Below are 18,793 nucleotides of genomic sequence, written 5' to 3'. Positions count from 1 at the left end.
GCTCTGCCAATTGCTCGTTTGACTGGTGCACAGAGAACGAGGAACTCTGCACAAGTGCATGGGAGAGGCGGAAAGTCCTGAGGGGAAAAAGTGCTTCAGGGATGAACCACACATCAGGTCTGATGGTAACTGGCTGGAAACTTCAGCCAGGGCTCCTGGACAGCCAGGCAGCCTCAGCAGTGCCGGGAAAACTGAGCTCCCCCACATCCAAACCCAGGAATTGACCCATTCACTGGGGTTTTTTTGAAGTTACTGCAAGATCATGAGTGTCTTCAGGAAGCCAGGAACTCTGCAGTTGCTCAATACTCACTCAGCTGCTTTGGCATGGGTTATTTGGAATGGTTTTATTTTTGTAGGATGGATTCAGAGTTCCCGGCGTGGGATCTTTGGAGATGAGTGTGTTTAGCTGCTGTGGAAAGAGGTCCTTGTGAGGTGGGGTCTGGCTTGGTGGCTGTGGCTTCACTGGAGGTGACATGACAGCAGACTAGAACACCAGTCTTGGAGTTTAATCAGTTTAAAGTGTCTCTGCTGCACAAAACAAGTTCCTGCCTTTTGCTGCCCAGAATGCCAGGGTTTCACAGAATCATTGAATCATGGAATGGTTTGGGTTTTAAGGGACCCTAAAGAAGAGACTGCTCTGGTTCCAACCCCTGCCATGGGCAGGGACACCTTCCCCTATCCCAGGTTGCTCCAAGCCCTGGCCAACCTGGCCTTGGACACTTGCAGGGATCCAGGGGCAGCCACAGCTTCTCTTGTGTTTGCAAATCTCACAGGCTACAGTTTGGCTCAGTTTGGGAGAGAATCTTTGACATTGTGTTTTGAAGCTTTTAAGGATTCATCCTTTTAGAGAACTCATGATGCTGTGTGTGTGTGCAGGGGGACTTCATTTTGGGCTGTTCAGTGCCCCTCAGGCCAAGAAAAGTGCCATGGATTTAAGGAAATTTGAGTTCCTGAAGCCCTGAAATTCCACCCAGCTGTGCCAGACAAGGTATCCCTGCCCAGCTGAGATCACTTCTTTATATTTAATATTGAATTCTGCCTCCCCTGCTGCTTCATTAAGGCAGTGGAGTTGCAGAAATGTTAGTAATTAACTAATGAAGGATGGGGGGGTAGTGCAGTAACAGCTTCTGTGGGTGCATGCTGTTATTCCAGGCTTTTCAATCCAGCATGGAAAGGTCACCTCTGCCACGCTCATCATGGCTGTGCCTGGTCCCATCCCACATCCAGCACTTCCTGTGCCACTTCAGCTGCTTGCAGCCCCTTGGATGGTGGTGGCAGTGCATTCCACATCCTCCCTGCAAAATGGGATTTCAGGCAGGATCCCATCAGATCCCGAGCCCAGGGGTAGGAACAGGGTTGGCACTTCCACATTTTTTGCTGACCTCTTCAAGCATTCCTTGAGCTTTATCTTCTCTGGTAGGACTGGGCTGTTGGCACAGGGCATTTCCAGGAGGATTGTTTTGCTGTGGAGGTGACAAATGGCAGCTCAGCTCCTTTGGGATGCTGTGACACTTCCCGAGGGAGCACCTGGAATGCAGAGCTCAGGCCTCTGTGTCTTTCCCTGTCCTTACTGAAACCCTTATTTAAGGTCCTGCAGGCTCTGCCCTGGAGATATTCAGAGTTCAGCCACTGGATCCATGAATTTTGGTGGGTTTTTTTGGAGAACCAATCCTGTGTCAAGCCTTGGGAGGCTGCGTGGCCTCTGGCAGGTGCTGTGGCACAAACCCACCTTTGGACTCGGGCTGCCAAGCTCCATCCCTGGGCCAGCTCTCAGGTAACAGTGGCTTTTGCCAAAGACAGGATGGAATTTTGTGTCTTTCCAGTGGGAAGCTCTTACAGTGACCCTCCTGTGGCCCTTCAGCCAGTTCTGGAGCATCTCTGGCTGCCCCAGTTTGCCTGTGCAGTTCCAAATGACCCTGTCAAACTTTGGTGTTGGATGTTACATTAGAATAATTTTTTCTTATTGCTGATGGTTTTACTTCATATATATTTTAGAATCTAGGCCCTGATTTTACTCTGAAACAGTCAAAACATTGAATAAAACACTCCAAAGCTTTCAAAGCATTTGAACTACGTTCTCCCCTCAGACAGTCTCAGTCATTTCCATCCTGGATCTGACCCCCATATCTGCTCTGAGCTATGCCCAGGTTGCAGAGCTCCTTGGATCTACCTCCAGAGAGAAACAAGAAGCCTGGGGAACATTGGGAATGATGGTTTGGGGGAGAGGAACTGAAAATGAATGTGGTGGTTAAATCTGTTCTTGCTATTAAGAGCCACTTGAATTTATTTTTGGGAGCAATTTTGGTCCATCCTATTCTGGGGCTAAATTCATTACTTACTTTTTGGATTATCTCTTCCTTCCCTCTTGGCCTTCAGCTGCCAAACCCTCCCTTCTCCCCCCGTGCCCTGGCACCCAGAATTGCAGCATCCTGAGCTCCAGCACTGCAGATGTGCCAGATGGAGACACTGAGCTTGTGCAGGTCTCAATTTTGGAAGCAGCACAAAAAATGGTGACTTGAGAAAAACCCTCTTGTTTGTACTGAATTTTGTCAGAGCCATGTTGAACAGGCACCTCAGAAGCTTCGTGCCAGAGAGCTCTCAAGTGTTGCTGCTGTTCATGGAATGGTTTGGGTTGGAAAGACCTTAAAGACCAACTATTCCAACCAGCAGGGACACCTTCCACTAGACCAGGTTGCTCCAAGCCCCATCCAGCCTGGCCTTAAAGCCACAAACATCCTCTGCTTTTGAAAACCTGTCCCCTAAATGGTCTTGGTGGACAAAATCACAAACCAAACACTTGCCCACTTAATTCTCACGTCTGTTATTTTTCTTTCCTCTGGGTAGGGTTGTTTTTTAGCGGCTTTGAGTGCAAAGATGTCTATTTGTTAAGCGATTCCTGGCTGCAGAGCTGAAACTCTTTAATATTCCTGTCTTCTGCGAGCTCTCTTCCATGAACCTTCCTTCACTCGCCACCCTCCTCCCATTTATCAAAGCCTGCCCTGCTCACAGATTTGGTGCCTGAGGAGGGACTGGGGTCGTTCCCACTGTGTCACACCAGGCTGCCTGCTGTCCCCAGGGAAAAGGGGATAGATGTGAAATGAAAGGAGGAGTCAGTGCTTCCACACTTGTTGAGAAATGCTGGCTTTTGAAATGCCCTAAGCCTGAAGTCTCTTGCTTGGAGAACAGGTCTGATGTGTCTAATGATGCTGGCCACTTCCCACTCCAGTTCCTTATTGCTCGGTCCAAAAGGGATTTATTCCCTCAGAAATGGGGCTTGTTCAGCCCACTTTAGGTAATGGGCAGCTGAGGAAGCAGCACTTTAATATTTACCTAGAATAAAACATCCTGCAGGGACTTCCATGTTTGATAATAATCTGTGAAACCTTGTGATCTTTGATTTCAAGTGCTGTGAGCTGAACTCAGTGGTTTAGTCACAGAATCACGGAATGGTTTGGGTTGGAAAGGACCTTTAGAGACCATCCCATTCCAACCCCATGCCACAAGCAGGGACACCTTCCACTGGACCAGATTGCTCCAAGCCCCATTCAGCCTGGCCTTGGACACTTCCAGAGCTGGGTCAGCCTGGACAACCTGTGCCAGGGCCTCCCCACCCTCACAGGGAATAATTTCTCCCTAATATCCAATCCAAACTCTTTCAATTCTGTCTTCCAACCTTCCTTTCACCTTGGAGTCAGCTGTGCCTCTTTCCCCATTAACATTTGCACTTAATATTCCCAATTCCTGCTCAATAACTGGGGGGTCAAGCCCTGTCTTGTCCAAATTGGGTGTTCTCTGTGGCCCTGGTGCAGCAGCACTGGCCCCTCCATCAGTCCCTGGCTGAGCAGGGAGTGCTGCTGCCCCGGTGCCAGAAGGAAATGGAGGTGCAAAGAGCTGATGAGTTGTTTCATGGCAGGGGTGAGCTGATGTAAGATGGAGCTGGTGTTGTTTTGGAGAGTTGGTTTTTCTGTTCCCTCCTTTCTGCACGTGTTGGACCACGTCTGGTGGTGAGTAAGGCAGCTCAGCTTGCTTACCTTGGCGTGGCACCCTTGCCTGGCCAGGGTTTTGGCAGGTTGGCAAAGGAGCTGTGAGCCACTGGGGCTGACACAGAGCCTGGCACAGGTGGTTCTGGGAGTGCTTGGGGTGGGAGGTGAGGAAAAGGGAGCTCTCACCTGGTGGCAGTGGCCTGTGTGATCATCCAGCACAGAATTCCCAGCTCCGTGGGATGCCCTGCGTGCCTGACTCCTGCCTCTGGTTAGGCTGAAAGGAAAATGTGGGAACCAGATGTGGCCCACCAACACTATCTTGTTTAACACCCTATCTCCAGATGTTTCTAGCTTGTAGTGCTAATTTCCACTTGCAGTTATCCAAGAGACAAATCCAAGATGCTTGCTGCCTTTAGAAAGAGGAGTCCAACTGTCCTTAATGTTATCTCTTGCTTTGCTCGGCCCCACATCTCTTGAATCCAGGTGGGACAAGCCTGTCCATCTCCAAACTGTCCCTTCCAGCTGAAAATCATCTTGCAGTGAAATTTTTTCTTTATTATCTGGGTAAGAGGATTGAAAAGCAAGAAGAAGCAGATTTTTGCCCAGGAAGTTTTGTACTTTCAAGGGCATTTCATCACATCCTTTTCTGAAGGCTGTAAGAACAGCTTTCTCCAAGGGATGCTCTTCCCTTGGGACTGCACATGCTTTTCTTAAATCTCACCAGCACGTGACCACAGGGCACGGAAGGACTCGCAGGAATGTTTCTAACTCCCTTTGAAAGGCAAGCTGTTCTTCCAGCCTCTTGCAGAATCGCTCTGACAGGAGACTCTGCAATCAGGCTGCAGAGGTAATTGCATTTGTAATGTGAAAGACAGAGCAGGGTCTATAATTCTCATCCTCAACAGGCTCTGCAGGGACTCAAGGTAGTCCAAAAAAAACCAAAAAACAACCCAAACCAACAGACCCAATCACTGCTTCTGACATTTGTGATTGGTCTGGGCAAAATATTAGGAAACAACATACTCAAGGGGACAAGATGATCTCATACAGCTGACTTTAAAGCAACATGCTCCCGTGGAAACTTGTTTCCATGCCTATTCCAGAGCACTGGCTGCTGCCCGGATCTCCCCTGCCCCCCTGGCCCAGCTCAGCTTAGTCAGCAAGTTCCAGTTCAACTTCTGCCTTTTATTTTGTGCCTGTACCTGAGTTAGCTCCATTCCTCAGTAACCAGCTCTTTGTCAGAGGAAAGGCTTCCAGGATGCTGCCAGCAGCTCATTGTCCATTTCCTGACGAGAACTGCTTGTTTTTAAGTAGTTTGCCTGAAATCTTGACTATTCCAGTGCAGCTAAGGCTTCCTGTGTTGGTTGGCTTTCCTGGGATGAAGTTCCAACCACCCACATGAGCTGTCTGCCTTTAGTTCTGAGTCTGGAGAACAAATCTCTGCTGTAGGGTTTCGCCATCGCCGTGTTGTTGCTCCTCTGACCTTGCAATATGTGACCATCCTCGATGTGGCAACTGATTTACAAGCAGTAGCTCCCCAGTGTTTATTGCTGTTGCATTCTGAGGGGTGTGGGGACAGGAGCTGGGCTGGAGCAAGCTCCAGAGGTTGGATGTAGCAGTGTTGAAGGAAATGGCTTGGGCGAGGGATGCTTCTGCCATGGCACATCCTTCCTCAAGTGCAGATCAGACCTTTATGATGTTCACAGCTCCTGAGTACGAAGGCAGTGGAAGCATCTTGGCATCCCAGCTGGAGATGAGCCTGTTTGCATCCTCAAGGTTTTCCTCTCATGGAGCCTTGGCGTTCCCCCTTTGGCTGGCTGGGGCACCGGGCTGGTTTCTTTCTTCTGTGTCATCAGAGGTGTGGTGTGGACTTTCCCAACAGAACGCTGCTCATTCAGTCCCATTTTTTGAAAAAGAGTAGAACGGATTTTCTTTTCAGAGCCTGACTCTTGCTGGTTTCTCAGGAGCAGGTGCCAGCAGCTGGTGTGGCCGTGAGTGAAGAGATACAGGAGAAGCTTCTCCACAACCAACTGTACCTTCCTCTCTGCCTCTGAAGGATTTACCCTCTCTGAAAGCTTTCCCTTTTCATTAAATCCACCCATAGCAATGAAACCTGAAAAAACCATGAACTCCCACCTCCAGCAGGCTGCCTGGTGTTGGTGTTGTTTGGGTTTTTAACTGGGGAGAATGAGTCAGCCTGTCCTCAGAAAGCACCAGGACTATCAGCACCGCTTGACCACCAGTTTCCTGTTGCTCCCTTTTGTTTCTCTCTTTTTTTCTTTTGTTGAAGCTTTTAGGGCCTGGATGCACATTTGTCAGAGTGTCTGGATGTTTCCCACTACTGGGGCTCTACTGTATGTGTCTTCTCTGCTTATTTTTTTCCCAAAGGAAGACCAGAAAGATGCAGAGGTTGAGACCTTGTCCAAACCTCAGCTTCTAGAATCATAACTCAACTGCTGGCCTTAGGGAGCTGTCAGGTCCTCAAATAAATCTTTATAAATCAACATTTACACTGCAGAAATTCACACAACTTGATTGCAGAGTTGCTTAAAGCAGAGCAGAAGAAAACATATTAACTACTTTGGGGTAAAGCTTTAATGGCAGGTTAGGTCACAGAGGACTGATGACCATGAAGTTATGGCAAACTCATACCAAACTCTAGTGTTTGGTCTCTGGGATATGGCCTTGGTGTCCCAGACCATGCTTTGCATGCTGGGCACTCATATTTTTTTATTTTCCTAAAAGAAAGGAACTCAGGGATGTGCAGGAATGCCAGAGCAGAGCTTGTGTGCTGGAGTGCTGAAGGCACATCTCTGGCTTGTCAGCATGTGGGAATATCTGCATGGAAAGCTGTGCTTTTGGGGATGGGAACCATCCTGACTGAAGGCAGAGCAGATGGGACACGCAGCCTGAACCAGCCTGTCTCGTTTATGCTTTATTAATTAGACATGTTATCAGAGTCATCTGGGTTCTCTTTCCTTTTCTCCTTTCCAAACCAGTTCTGCTGCTTTGCTGCCCGCAGAGCCTCTGATGAGGAGCCCAGTTTGAATCCCTGAGAGTTGCATGGCAGCACTTGTTCATTGTGCTGTGTGTTAGCCCTGTGAAAACTCTGGGGAGAGGACTCAGAGGAGTTTTGTGGAGCTCTGGGGATCAGAATTTTGGGTGTTGATGGTGCTGTCCTGGTAGCACATCCTCCCCCTGTGTACTGTCCGTGTTTGTCAGAATTTCCACCTCATGTGTTAATCACAGAACCACTGAATGATTTGAGTTGGAAGGGACTTAAAAATCAACTTGTTCCTAACCCTGCCATGGGCTGGGACACCTTCCACCATCCCAGGGTGTTCCAAGCCCCATCCAGCCTGGTCTTGGACACTTGCAGGGATCCAGGGGCAGCCACAGCTTCTCTGGGCAAGCTGTGCTGCTGCTTTCTGTAGGATGCTTAAAAACTGACATGGATCAGGAGGGTGACTGGATAAACTGGTGGGAGGAAGTTATAAAGATCCCTGGGTAGAAACAGTCCATGCTGAAGACTGGGAAGTGTTCTGGGAAGGAAATGGTACAGACTGGTGTGGGTCTGACCTTGCTTCCTAGACCTGCTGCTGATTGCTGTTGGAGGTGTTGAATTAAGATCTCAGGTGGGGTCTCTTGTGCCTGATGGGACAGTGTCAGGCTGCCCCTGTGCACACTCAGTTCTAAAATTTTACTGAAAGAAGGAGAAGCTTTTTCCAGTGCTGGGTGGGAGCCCTGAGTAGGGATTTTCTCATATTTCCCTTTGAACCTTTATCTCCCACCAGGTTAACTTCTGAATCCTCAACGTCAGTGCCCTTTATCTGTATGTAACGGTGAAGTGGGTCATAAAAACCCTTTGAGTGAACCCCTTATAGTCTCAAGCTGCTCCAGTGGAGGTTCAGGTTGGTCATTAGGAGGAAATTCCTCATAGAAAAGGTGATAAAACACTGGAGTGCACTGCCTAGGGGGATGGTGGTGTCCCCATCCCTGGAGGTGCTCAGAGGAAGACTGGATGAGTGCTCTGGTCTGGTTGACAGAGTGGTGATGGGTCACAGATTGGACTCAATTATCTTGAAGGTCCTTTAGGGCCTGGGTGATTGTGTGTGTGCCCATCTCTGAGGTGGGAGATGGTGGAGCAGGAGTTGGATTCCATGATCCCTGGCTGGGTCTCTTTGAGCTCAGGATATCCTGTGATTCTCTGAAACCACATAAAGCCAACCTGAGGATCCTTTCTGACACCTGGCTCTGTTTTATGGCCACCATTTGGCGAGGTGAAAGGAAGATCTATGGATTTGCTTTGCCTGATGCCCTTCCAGGGAAAATTCCCACTCCCTGAGGGAGCAGCAGGATCATCCCCGTGCACACAGCAGGGAAATGACTTTTAACAATGGGCTGGCTTGGATACTGCCCAGATCCCTTCTCTTACAGCAGGACAAGATGATGACCGTGCCCAGGCTCTCCCTGGCACACACACTCAGAATATGTTATCCTTGAAGTCCTTTTCCCAGGCGTGGCATGCCTTTGTGCAGGCACAGCGTGTACCCTGCTAATAGGATGCTGGTGGCTTCTGTCAGCCACTTAATTGGGTCCCTGGGTGCTGGGATATTTCCTGCTGCTGCATCCTCTTCCCCAGAGCAACTCCTCCACCTTGGGAACCTCCCTGCCGATGAAGATGTGATGCTGAGCTCTGTGCAGTGCCCGAGGTTAAATCCCAGATAAAGCTTTGGGATTGCTCACAGCCCTGGGGCGGGATGCACACGCTGAGAGGTTGCTGGAGGGATTTTAATTGTGTTGTGTTTATCGAGCTGGCTGTAAGCACAGCAGGAGGTTGCTGCTTCTCCAGAGCCTGGGAGCCAAAGGTGTATCGATCCCAGGGAGCTGCGGGACTCAGGTACACGCTGGTGGAGATCTCACTTGGGTTGTTTCCAGCTGAGGATGAAATTTCTCTGTGTCCTGCCCTTCCTTCTCAACTCGTGTCAACCATTTTATAACCCAACTTTGTCAGCTGATCCCTCCCCAAAGCAAGAAGCCCTGTTGCTAGGAGTGGGGTGGGGGGGTTGGGAAAAAACCTCAGGAATATTCATCTTCAGCAGTCCAGCACTGCAGATAACATTGAGTCACTGCTGAAAGCCTCAAAGCAAAACAGATGTTCAGTTTCTAGTGACTGAGGAAGTATTAAAGGTACCAGATGAGCAAAGTTTTAACTGAGGTATTTAATTTGTGGTTGGCAGCTGAGACAAAGCATGAGCAAACAAGGTGCAATGCAGAAATGGTCTCCCTCCTGTCTTACACATGCTGGTGTGTTTTCATAAAACTTTTTTTGTTCCATTTTTTTTTTTCCCATTTTTAAAAAATGTCTTTCCGGCTTGACTCATTCTCTCTGTAGTTGTAACCTTTAGTTCTGGGTGGGAAGGCAATTATTTTGTGAGACATGAGACCAGTGGCACAGTGAGTGGGCTCTTGTTGCTGCCTCTGTCATCTCCTTGTTTGACAAGTCACTTCTCCAGGAGTAGTTTGTGTCTCTGAAGTTGGGGATAATTACATGTGTTGTCAAAAATAAGGAAACTGGACTTAATGGTGCATCTGCTCAGCCTGACTTTTGAATTCATGAATGAGTAGAAAACTTGGAATGTGGTTGTCATGCAGCTGTTAGCCTTCGAGCAAGAGACAATTTTTGATGACTATAGTCTTAAAAAAAAAAAAATTAGGATGAGGACTGTGATCCCAGGATTCTGAGCTCATTGGGCAGCCAACACTGGGAGCTTCTTGAGCTGCTGCTGGTGGAGGTGTTGGGTTCCCATTGCTTTGATCCCTGGTGAGAAACCTGCAGCACCGTCTGGCTGTGTGGAACAGAGGTGCTGAATCCCTCCTTGCCACTCCAACCTGAGCAGGTGATAACATAAAAGGGGAGGAATTGTGCCCTGCCCCTCTTCTCAGCATCGTGGGCAGCTGGAGTGCTTGTGGATTCCTCTGTGAGTACCTAATGTAAAACACATGAGAGCCCTGAGAAAAAAGGACCCTGATCAGAGCTTCCCTCCTTGGTAAGTCCATAAATCAGCTCACTCTGTGCTTTCTGGAGGAATGGCTCTCATTTTGGCTGCTCAGCACCACGGGAAGGACAGAATAGACTTTGGGTTGCTTTCCCTGGGGTGTGGGAAGTGGATTTGTACTGCTTAGCCCACGTGGGAGCTGAAGCCAAGGCTCCATCCCTCCAGTCCTGCAGGATTCAGGGTTTTTTGGCAAGTTCTAGATTATTTCTATTAAGAAAAAGGCTTTTTGGATCTCTTCTGAGGGTTGCCTCCCTTTGGAGGCTTTCTCAGGAGCCCACGTGCTGAGCACTTAATCTTCCACCCCACTTAAAGGAAGAGGGGCAGACACCAAACCCTGTTGGCACCTTATTTCACTTAATTCTCGCACTTAATTGCTCTTCCTTTGACTTTTAAGAGAATCTCTGCCAAAATCAAGAAGCTAAAAATTAAAGTAATTATTGTGGTGATGGAAGCAATCAAAGAGGCCACCAGGCTCCTGGTCTGTGTGCTGTGGAGGAAGGAGCAGACTGGGATTGAGCTCATCTCCTGGGACACGCTGAGCTCCAAGAGTTAATTTTGTTCCCGACTTCTCTGTCCATGAGTAATCCATTTGTGCTGGGAGGAAATGGCAAGTTCTTGCAGTGAGGACAGGCTTCACTGCTGGAGAAAATGATGCCTATTTATCATATGATGCTCTCTGTGCCTTTTTTTATTTGTCCTTCATCTGAACTAAGCTCTTTGGTGATGAGCTTCCCTGTCTGACAGCAGATTTCGTAGAGGCTTACAAGTGTTTTTCTTTCCTGCATTTGCTGTTTCCCTGCAATTCCTCACCAGTTTGTGCTGGGCTCACCCAGCTGGAAGGAGCTGGACAGGAAGGGACCTGGGAGTGCTGCTGGATATCAAATTCACCCTGAGGCAGCAAAGTGCCCAAAAAGGACAGTGGTGGCCTTGGCTGTGTGAGACAAAACACTTCCAGCAGGTCCAGGGAGGGGATCCTGCCCCTCTGCTCAGCACTGCTGAGGCCACACCTGGAGCACTGGCTCCCAGGACAGGAGGGACATGGACAGACTGGGGACAGCCCAGGGAAGGGGGCTGGAGCATCTCTGCTCTGAGGAAGGGCTGGGAGAGCTGGGACTGCCCAGAAGGAGAAGAGAAGGCTCCAGGGGCTCATCCCTGTCCATCAACACCCGTAGGGAGGGTGCAGAGAGGACAGAGCCAGGCTCTGTCAGTGGTGGCCAGGGACAGGACAAGGGCCCACGGGCACACAGTGACTACAGTAGGGTCCCTTTGAACAGCAGCGAGCACATTTTGGCTGTGAGGGTCACCAGGTTCTGACACAAATTGCCCAGGGATGCTGTGGTGTCTCCATCTTTGGGAATATTCAGCATTTATCTGTCTGCAATCATGGGCAGCTGGCTCCGTGTGACCCTGCTGAGCAGGGAGTTGGAACAGACAATCTCCAGAAGTTTCTTCTCACCTCCACCACTGTGATTCTGAGACACAGAGCTCAAGGTCCTCAGGAGATGCAGGGCTGGGCTGAGCCCTCTGCAGGGGTGTGACTTGTGCACAAATGCAGCTACATTTGGCATCGAACAGCACTGTGTGATCACATCTCCTTTGCTGTAAGAATGTAAAATGGCTCAATAATTCTTCTCCTGCTGTTTTGGATTAATTTCTATCTTTATTCTATGTGTTTTCTTTGCTTGTTTCCTCCTTTCACCTTCCTAGCTGTCTCCTCAGAGCAAACTTCCGTGACTCTTATTGTTCTGCTTGTTTTCATTCTCCTTCTTGGGTAAATGTTTGGTGGGGTTTTTTTTAAGTGTGGTTTCCTAAAGCTCTGCAAAATGCTTTTTTCCTGCTGCATTTTAAAGTATTACTTGCAAAAGAAAGGGCAAGGAGCCTTAATTCAGGTGCATATCTTCCTTTATCTGCTTTTCTTTTAAAAAGTGACTAAAGCCACTGATAAATAATGCTAATTTTTGCTGCCATCTGTGAATGCAGGACCGAGCTGTTTTTCAGAGCAGCATTTTTAGTGCTCTGTCTGTTCTAGGGGGGGGAAGGAAAAAGGCTCTTTGCTTTAGAGCAATAACCTGTCTCCCACAAGTCGTAGTCTGTGCTCCCATCTACCACTAGAACCCAAAGCAAACAAAGATTCATGCAGAGACAGGAAACCTTTTGGGTGTAATTGCTGGGAGGTCTTTGCTTGCAGGATTTTTGGGTTCACCCAGAAAGGCAGCCGAGCAGAGCTGCGGTTCACCGGGGTGGATTTCTGGTGAGCTCTCACTGGGCTTTAATTGGACCTTTTTGGCAGCTCTGGGAGTTTCAAACACCCTCTGCCAGAGTCTCCTGGCCATGCTGAGTGAAAATGTCCCAGGGAAGGAGGGAGGGAGGGAAGGGCTGGTGCGTGGTGGAGGCACAGCTGAGCTACGCCCTGATGACAGCCCTGCCTCCGGGCTGCTTTATTTTGGCCTCGAGCCTTAGTTTACATAATCCTGCCCTCATCCCTCATCTTCTGCATGGATCAGCCTTAGAAGACCCTCCAGTTTGACCAGATCAAACTGGGAAGCAGGTCTCTCCCATCATCTGAGCCAAGAAGTGCTGGTGTTGGTGGAATCAGGTGGCTTTGGCTGGATCAGAAGACCTCACCAGTGCCAGGACTTGATTTTGGGGAAACCAAACCTTGAACATGGTCTGGAGAGCTGTGAAACAGGTGTGGCTCCTGGAGCCTGTGTATTGAATAGGTGCAACCCTGCATGGGGGAGGTCTCACCTGCAGAGTCCAGGGGGCTTTTTCTCATGTGTTTATCTCTGGGTTGTGTAAGTCTCCAAAACCAGAACTGGACTGTGATTTAGGATCAGTTTCTCCCAAACCAGAACTGGACTGTGATTTAGAATCAGTTTCCCAGACCAGAATTGGACTGTGATTTAGGATCAGTTTCCCAGACCAGAACTGGACTGTGATTTGGGATCAGTTTCTCCCAAACCAGAACTGGACTGTGATTTAGGATCAGTTTCCCAGACCAGAACTGGACTGTGATTTAGAATCAGTTTCTCCCAAACCAGAACTGGACTGTGATTTAGGACCAGTTTCCCAGACCAGAATTGGACTGTGATTTAGGATCAGTTTCCCAGACCAGAACTGGACTGTGATTTAGGATCAGTTTCTCCCAAACCAGAACTGGACTGTGATTTAGGATCAGTTTCCCAGACCAGAACTGGACTGTGATTTGGGATCAGTTTCTCCCAAACCAGAACTGGACTGTGATTTAGGATCAGTTTCCCAGACCAGAATTGGACTGTGATTTAGGATCAGTTTCCCAGACCAGAACTGGACTGTGATTTAGGATCAAATCTTTAGGAAAGCTTGTCACAGTGATGTGTAATAGCATAATAAAACCCTAACTGCTTCACTTTAATCTGTCAAATGACTCATTTACACTGTCATCTGGGAGAGATGAGCCTCTATGAGATAAGACTTGCATGGGGAGGGAATACTGAGTAATGGACCCACAGCTATAATTGGAGGAGGAATAGATCTTCCATTGCAAATCTGAGGAAGTGGTTTATCTGCCCAGTCTGTAAGTGGATGATTCTTCTCTCAACTTCCTCCACATATTCCCCACTTCCTCTGTGTAATATTCCTGTTATTTATAACTGCTGCATTGAATCCTAGAGGCAGAAGCTGCCTGCATTTCTGTATTATATAGAAGTTGAGGTCCAACAGGTTGGTGGATAGTCCTGACCTTCTGGGAGCAAAGAATTGATATGGAAGCAGGGAAGACATTTATGTCCCAATAATTAACCCCCTTTTTCTCCATATTTATCATGTGTGACTATAGAGCAGCCCTGTCCATCTCTTCCCATCCCACAGGAAGCCAGAGAAGACAGACATACAAAGGATTATTATATTTGATCAGGCTTGGAAATGTGCTGGAGATAAAGCCCTTGGTGTTTACTGGACCATTAAACATTTATTATCATCTCTCCAGCGTGCTGGTGGTGCTGTAAATAACAGCTGTGACAAAAGAGAGGGGTCAGCACTTGCCTTTTGCACCAGTGTTTGTAAATGCAGAAGCAGGTCCTGTCATTTTTAAGAGCTTGGTTGGGGGGAGCATCTCCCCAGATGCCATGGAGAAAAGGGGCAGATGAGCCAGCAGGCCAGAGCTCCTCTTTATCACAAGGAAACGCTGAAATCGTAGGAAGTGGGAGAATTCTAACAACAATGAAAAAAAAGATTAGGGCCAGAGTTAGGAGTTCATTTATCCCTGCCCTTCCTAACAAAAATACTTAATGCACTCGGATCAGAACAGCTTTTGGATCTGGATTTAATTAGGTGGAAGGAGGGTTCAGGCCTCTCTCTCCCCAGCTCAGCTGTGTTCCACAAGGCATTTCCATCATCAGACTTTGATTTCCCTTTCCCCCCCTTCCCAGGATTTTGCAGGGAGAGGAGAAGCGTTGCTGCAGGGCTGGAAGTCCGCTCACGGGGCCTGAGCTGCAGCACCTGGGTGGATGATGGGGCTTTTCAAAGGGGGAATATGAAGGGATTACTCTGTTGCTGGGAGGCCACAGCCTGGTGATTCCTACCACAGGCAATCCCTCTGAAGTCAATGAGATTGGAAAGCGTGTAAATCAGTATGGAATTCAGCTTTTTCCTGGAAAAGTGGGTGGTGGGGGGATATTTGTTTTACTTGCATATAAATTACTTCTAATAAGGCTCCACAGACACGACTGATCCTTCTCATCACTCTGTTGCTCCTTCCAGTCCCAGAGTGGCTCTTGCTGCCCTCTCATTTTTAAATAATTTTGCCAAAAAAGCCTGCGTGGGAATTCTGTGTGGTTGGGAAGCGTTGCTGGGAATGACTCAGGCGGGAGCGAGTCCTCGTGCGCTTGGGACCTGCGGTGTGAGCAGAGAAAGGAGACAGGCTTGTTTTCACACTCCCTCATTTTGTGTCTCTGACATGCTTCTGTTCCACCATTCAGATGTCATCAGGCTGAGGGATAATTAGAGGGAGCCTGTTTTGCTGCAGAGCCGGATTGGGAATCCACATGGCCGTGAGCAGGCTGGGTTATTTTCTTGGGGAATGCAGAGTGCTGGAGTGGGTGTCCAGGGAGCACTGCTGCACCACCAGGGAGAAGATACTCTGCTGCTCCTTCCCTGTGCCTGCAGAACGTATCTCCTTTCTCCAACTTAAAATAAATCCATACAAACACCGAATGCTTTGGGTTGGAAGGGATCTGCGAGGCGGTTTAGTTCCAAGACGAGTGGCAGGGACACCTTCAACTAAACCAGGTTGCTCCAATCCCCATCCAGCCTGGCCTTGGACACTTCCAGGGATTTCTGATGTGAGGATATTGGTGTTTTCAGTGGTGCTCTCTAGCTTGGCAGTCTCCATCACCTTCACCAAAATGTTTGAGGGATACCTGGAGCTCTCAGGCGTTGGCTCTGCTGCTCGCTTTGCTGTGGGTGGGTGGTTTGGGTGCTCATTCTGTGTGAGCCTTTAATGCCATAATAAACATTAGAACAAAGAGCATCAGCTTTTCTCTTGCTCCATCGAGGAGGGCATTGAATTTTACCAGATGTTCCCATGGTGCAGGTGGTTTCAGCTGTTTTAGACTCACCTTAAAAAATGCACCTTGCCAGTTTGTGCTTTTGGAAGATGTAACTAACTTGAAAATGAGATCTAAAACTGGAGGGAGTCCTACAGAAAGTAACTGAAGAGCCAAATATGAATAACTGAGGAGAGAACCAAATCCCATGAAGCTGGTTGCCAAGGGAATAATTCACTTGTCTCTCCCCCAGCCTGGTGGAATATTGTTTTCCTCTCCTCCTTGCCAGCATACCCACAACTCCAGGGGAGCCACTCTCACTCCTGTAGATGCTTTAACTGATACATTTCTAATTCCACCTTGGGGCTGTTTTCATGGCCAAAGGAGCTTTTGAAGGCACCTTCCCCTGTTCCAGGCCTCCAGAAGGGTTTGTGCTGTCCAAAGGTTTGTCCTCTCTTCCCACTCGTGCTGGCTGGCCTGATGAGTACCTGGCTGCTGCCCACAAACTTTCACTTTCCTCTCCAAAAATAAGGGCATTTTTAAGGCAGCCGTCTAGATTTTGATGTAAAATCTTGCAGAAAATGAGATCATTCCAGCTTCAGGCTAAGTGGTGTGTGTTCTTTGGTGTTCTCTCTGCAAAACAGAACAATTTAAGACTAATTTTTTTTGTTGTTAATTAACTGCTGCTGTATTAACAGGCCGTGTAAACTTGGGTTGTTCCCTGAAATATGAGCTGTGGCCTTCAGTCTTCTCCTTGACCATCTCCCTATCTTTTGCAAGCTGATTTTCCTCCATCTGAGCTTGGAATACTTGGATAAACTTATTTTATATGGGGACTACAATAATGGCTGGGACAATGGGACAATCCCAGTCACCCACAACAGTACCCAAGCATTTGGGGCAGAAAAAGGCTGTTTCACCTTGGCACAAGCCACTCACTGGGTGTTCTTGTCTTCCAGGGCGCACTGAGAATAATCATCAGCCTTAACAAGGATTGACTGTGTGCTCCTCATCCTCCTGGTTTGGTTTTAATTGGAAAAAGCTTTGGCCGTCACGTCGGGGAGACGAGGAGGTGAATGAACGTCCCTTTCAAGGTACAGTAGAGGCATGGATGAGATATTTGGGGTGTGGAGCTGGTGCTGGTGTAGCCTTTGGAGGTTCCAGGGGGTACAGCTTCCTCATGGATTCACATCCCTCAATCCCGCATGGAGAAATCTGCGCTCCATCGTTCCCTTGTTCTATCCTAGTGAGCACAGTCTTCTTAGTGTTGGCTTTGTTTCGGTGCAGACTTGGATAAATCCAGTGGTTTGTCTCCATTTACCTTCAAACTTTTGGGTCGTGTCATGAGTAGAGTTTGGGCATCAATATTTGCACTAATTTGAAGAGAATTTTTAATAAATTTCTTTTTGTTGTCTATACAAACCAGTATTAGACTAAAGTATACTGAATTAGTATTAGACTGAAATATATTCTTACTTTGGTGCAGATGGGCACAAATTCTTGCATGAATGATTTATAAAGGAGAGGGAGAGAAAAAGCCCAGAGTCTTTTTGAGGAAAGGAGGGCCATGGAGTAAGAAAGAAGGTTCCAGAGTGAGAAGCATTACTCAGGACATTGGTGAATTAAAACCCAACATCCATCAGGGAGTTTGTGGGAAGTTTTTCTGGTCAAAGTTCTTCCCGTGGTCTGATCTGTGGAAAAGATCGAAGAATGCTTTTAAAAATTAAAAATAAAAACCCTACTGTAAGATTTCTTGTTGGGTGTTTCCAAGGAATGGTTCCAACCCAGGTGGGTTCAGTGCTGGGGTGGTGCTGCAGGAGTAGCAAAGGGAGATGTGCCTGTGAAACCTGGGGATTTGTATCAACAAGGTCTTTTCCTCAAGCATTTCTTGTTGCTGTGGCTTTCACAGGTTCACCCAGTCTGGAGAAGTAGTTTGTATTTGTGGTTTGATATTTCCTTAAAGCCTCCACACAAGGTCCAGCTGACACTGCCTGCTTCACAAACATAACCAATTTATGGTTTCCTATAAAAATTCTTTGAACTCATTGCAAATCTGACTTGATACCTCAGTGCCAAACTGAAGCCAATCCTAACTTATAGGGTTGACTAAATCCTTCCCTTGGAATCTGTGTGATATTTAGCAGTGAGTTTCAGATCTGTTTGTGTGTGTTCCTCTGTGTACTTCACTGAATTTCATGTTGTGTTTTATTACCTGTATTTTTAAGTTGTTTTTTTAAATTTTTTTTTTCTTGCTTGCTCACTTCTTGATTTGGGGAAAACTCCTCTTGAGGTCGACAGCTGAATGAATCCCAGTAGTTAGGGTGGTCCTGAGCAGGGCCAGGAGTTGGACTTGGATGATCCTTGTGGGTCCCTTCCAGCTCAGGGTATTCTATGATTATAATTTACTGAGAAGTGGCCAAATGTCCTAGGAGAAAGACTTTGGTGCCTGCTTTCTCCATAGCTGATCCCAGAAAAGGATTCAATTCAATGAGACTGAAGTCTCAGAAGTAATTCATGTATGATGCTCAGCATAAACATTAATAGACTAAACTCCACTTATTTTTAAGTTTCTGATAGTATAAGAAAAGGATTTTTTAGAGAAGCAAGAGCTTGGATGTGCCTGTCAGGGCTTCTGAGCTGTTTGGGGTTGGAATTCAGTGGCCAGCTGGAATCCTGGAGCTGCTGGGATGGGCAGGATGTGCCTGGAGCCGCGTGAAGAGCAGTGGCCTTGGGCTGATCACCGTGGCTGCTGCTGTGAGTGGCCAGGTGAGATGGTCCCAAAAGAATTGCCTGTGTGTGAGTGGTTTTTCTTGCATGATGAAGCCCCATGTGGATGTGACTGTTGGCTGAAGTGAAATAGTCCTCAGCACCTTCCTTTTAAAATTTGGATTAGAACAGCAGCTTCTTCAACAGAGTCCTTTTGGAATGAGACAGCAAAGTCCACCCTGAGGCCATGGGACTTGTTCACCCCCTCAGGTAGTGTGGGATTCTAGGTGGAATTCAGAGATGGAGTGTCAGAGGTGTCCATCATACCCAGAGCCTCCTGACTCCTGTGGGCTACTGGAAAGACATTTTGGGCCGAGTGTTTTCTCTCTCTCTACCGTGGGGGTTATGAAGCAGCTGATGGGAGCTGGAAGGGCTTGTGCACCCATTTCTGCTTGTGTTTCATTATCCATCACTTCCTGATTGGTGTCACAGGGCCAGAGCATTCAGATTTGGATTATGT

General features: G+C 47.9%; 1 protein-coding gene across 1 annotated transcript in view; it reads left to right on the top strand.

The window, feature by feature from the left end:
* The window catches only part of PTPRA (protein tyrosine phosphatase receptor type A), a 122,135-nt gene that overhangs the window by 10,551 nt on the left and 92,791 nt on the right, over positions 1-18,793 (top strand). Inside the window, exon 2 of the mRNA XM_038134665.1 lies at positions 16,527-16,661. The gene's annotated coding sequence lies outside the window, so the exon portion shown is untranslated. The remainder of the gene's footprint in view (positions 1-16,526; positions 16,662-18,793) is intronic.

This window comes from Motacilla alba, chromosome 4 (assembly GCF_015832195.1).
Source record: "Motacilla alba alba isolate MOTALB_02 chromosome 4, Motacilla_alba_V1.0_pri, whole genome shotgun sequence".
NCBI classification, from domain to species: domain Eukaryota; kingdom Metazoa; phylum Chordata; class Aves; order Passeriformes; family Motacillidae; genus Motacilla; species Motacilla alba.
This window is presented reverse-complemented; position numbering and strand designations above follow the sequence as displayed.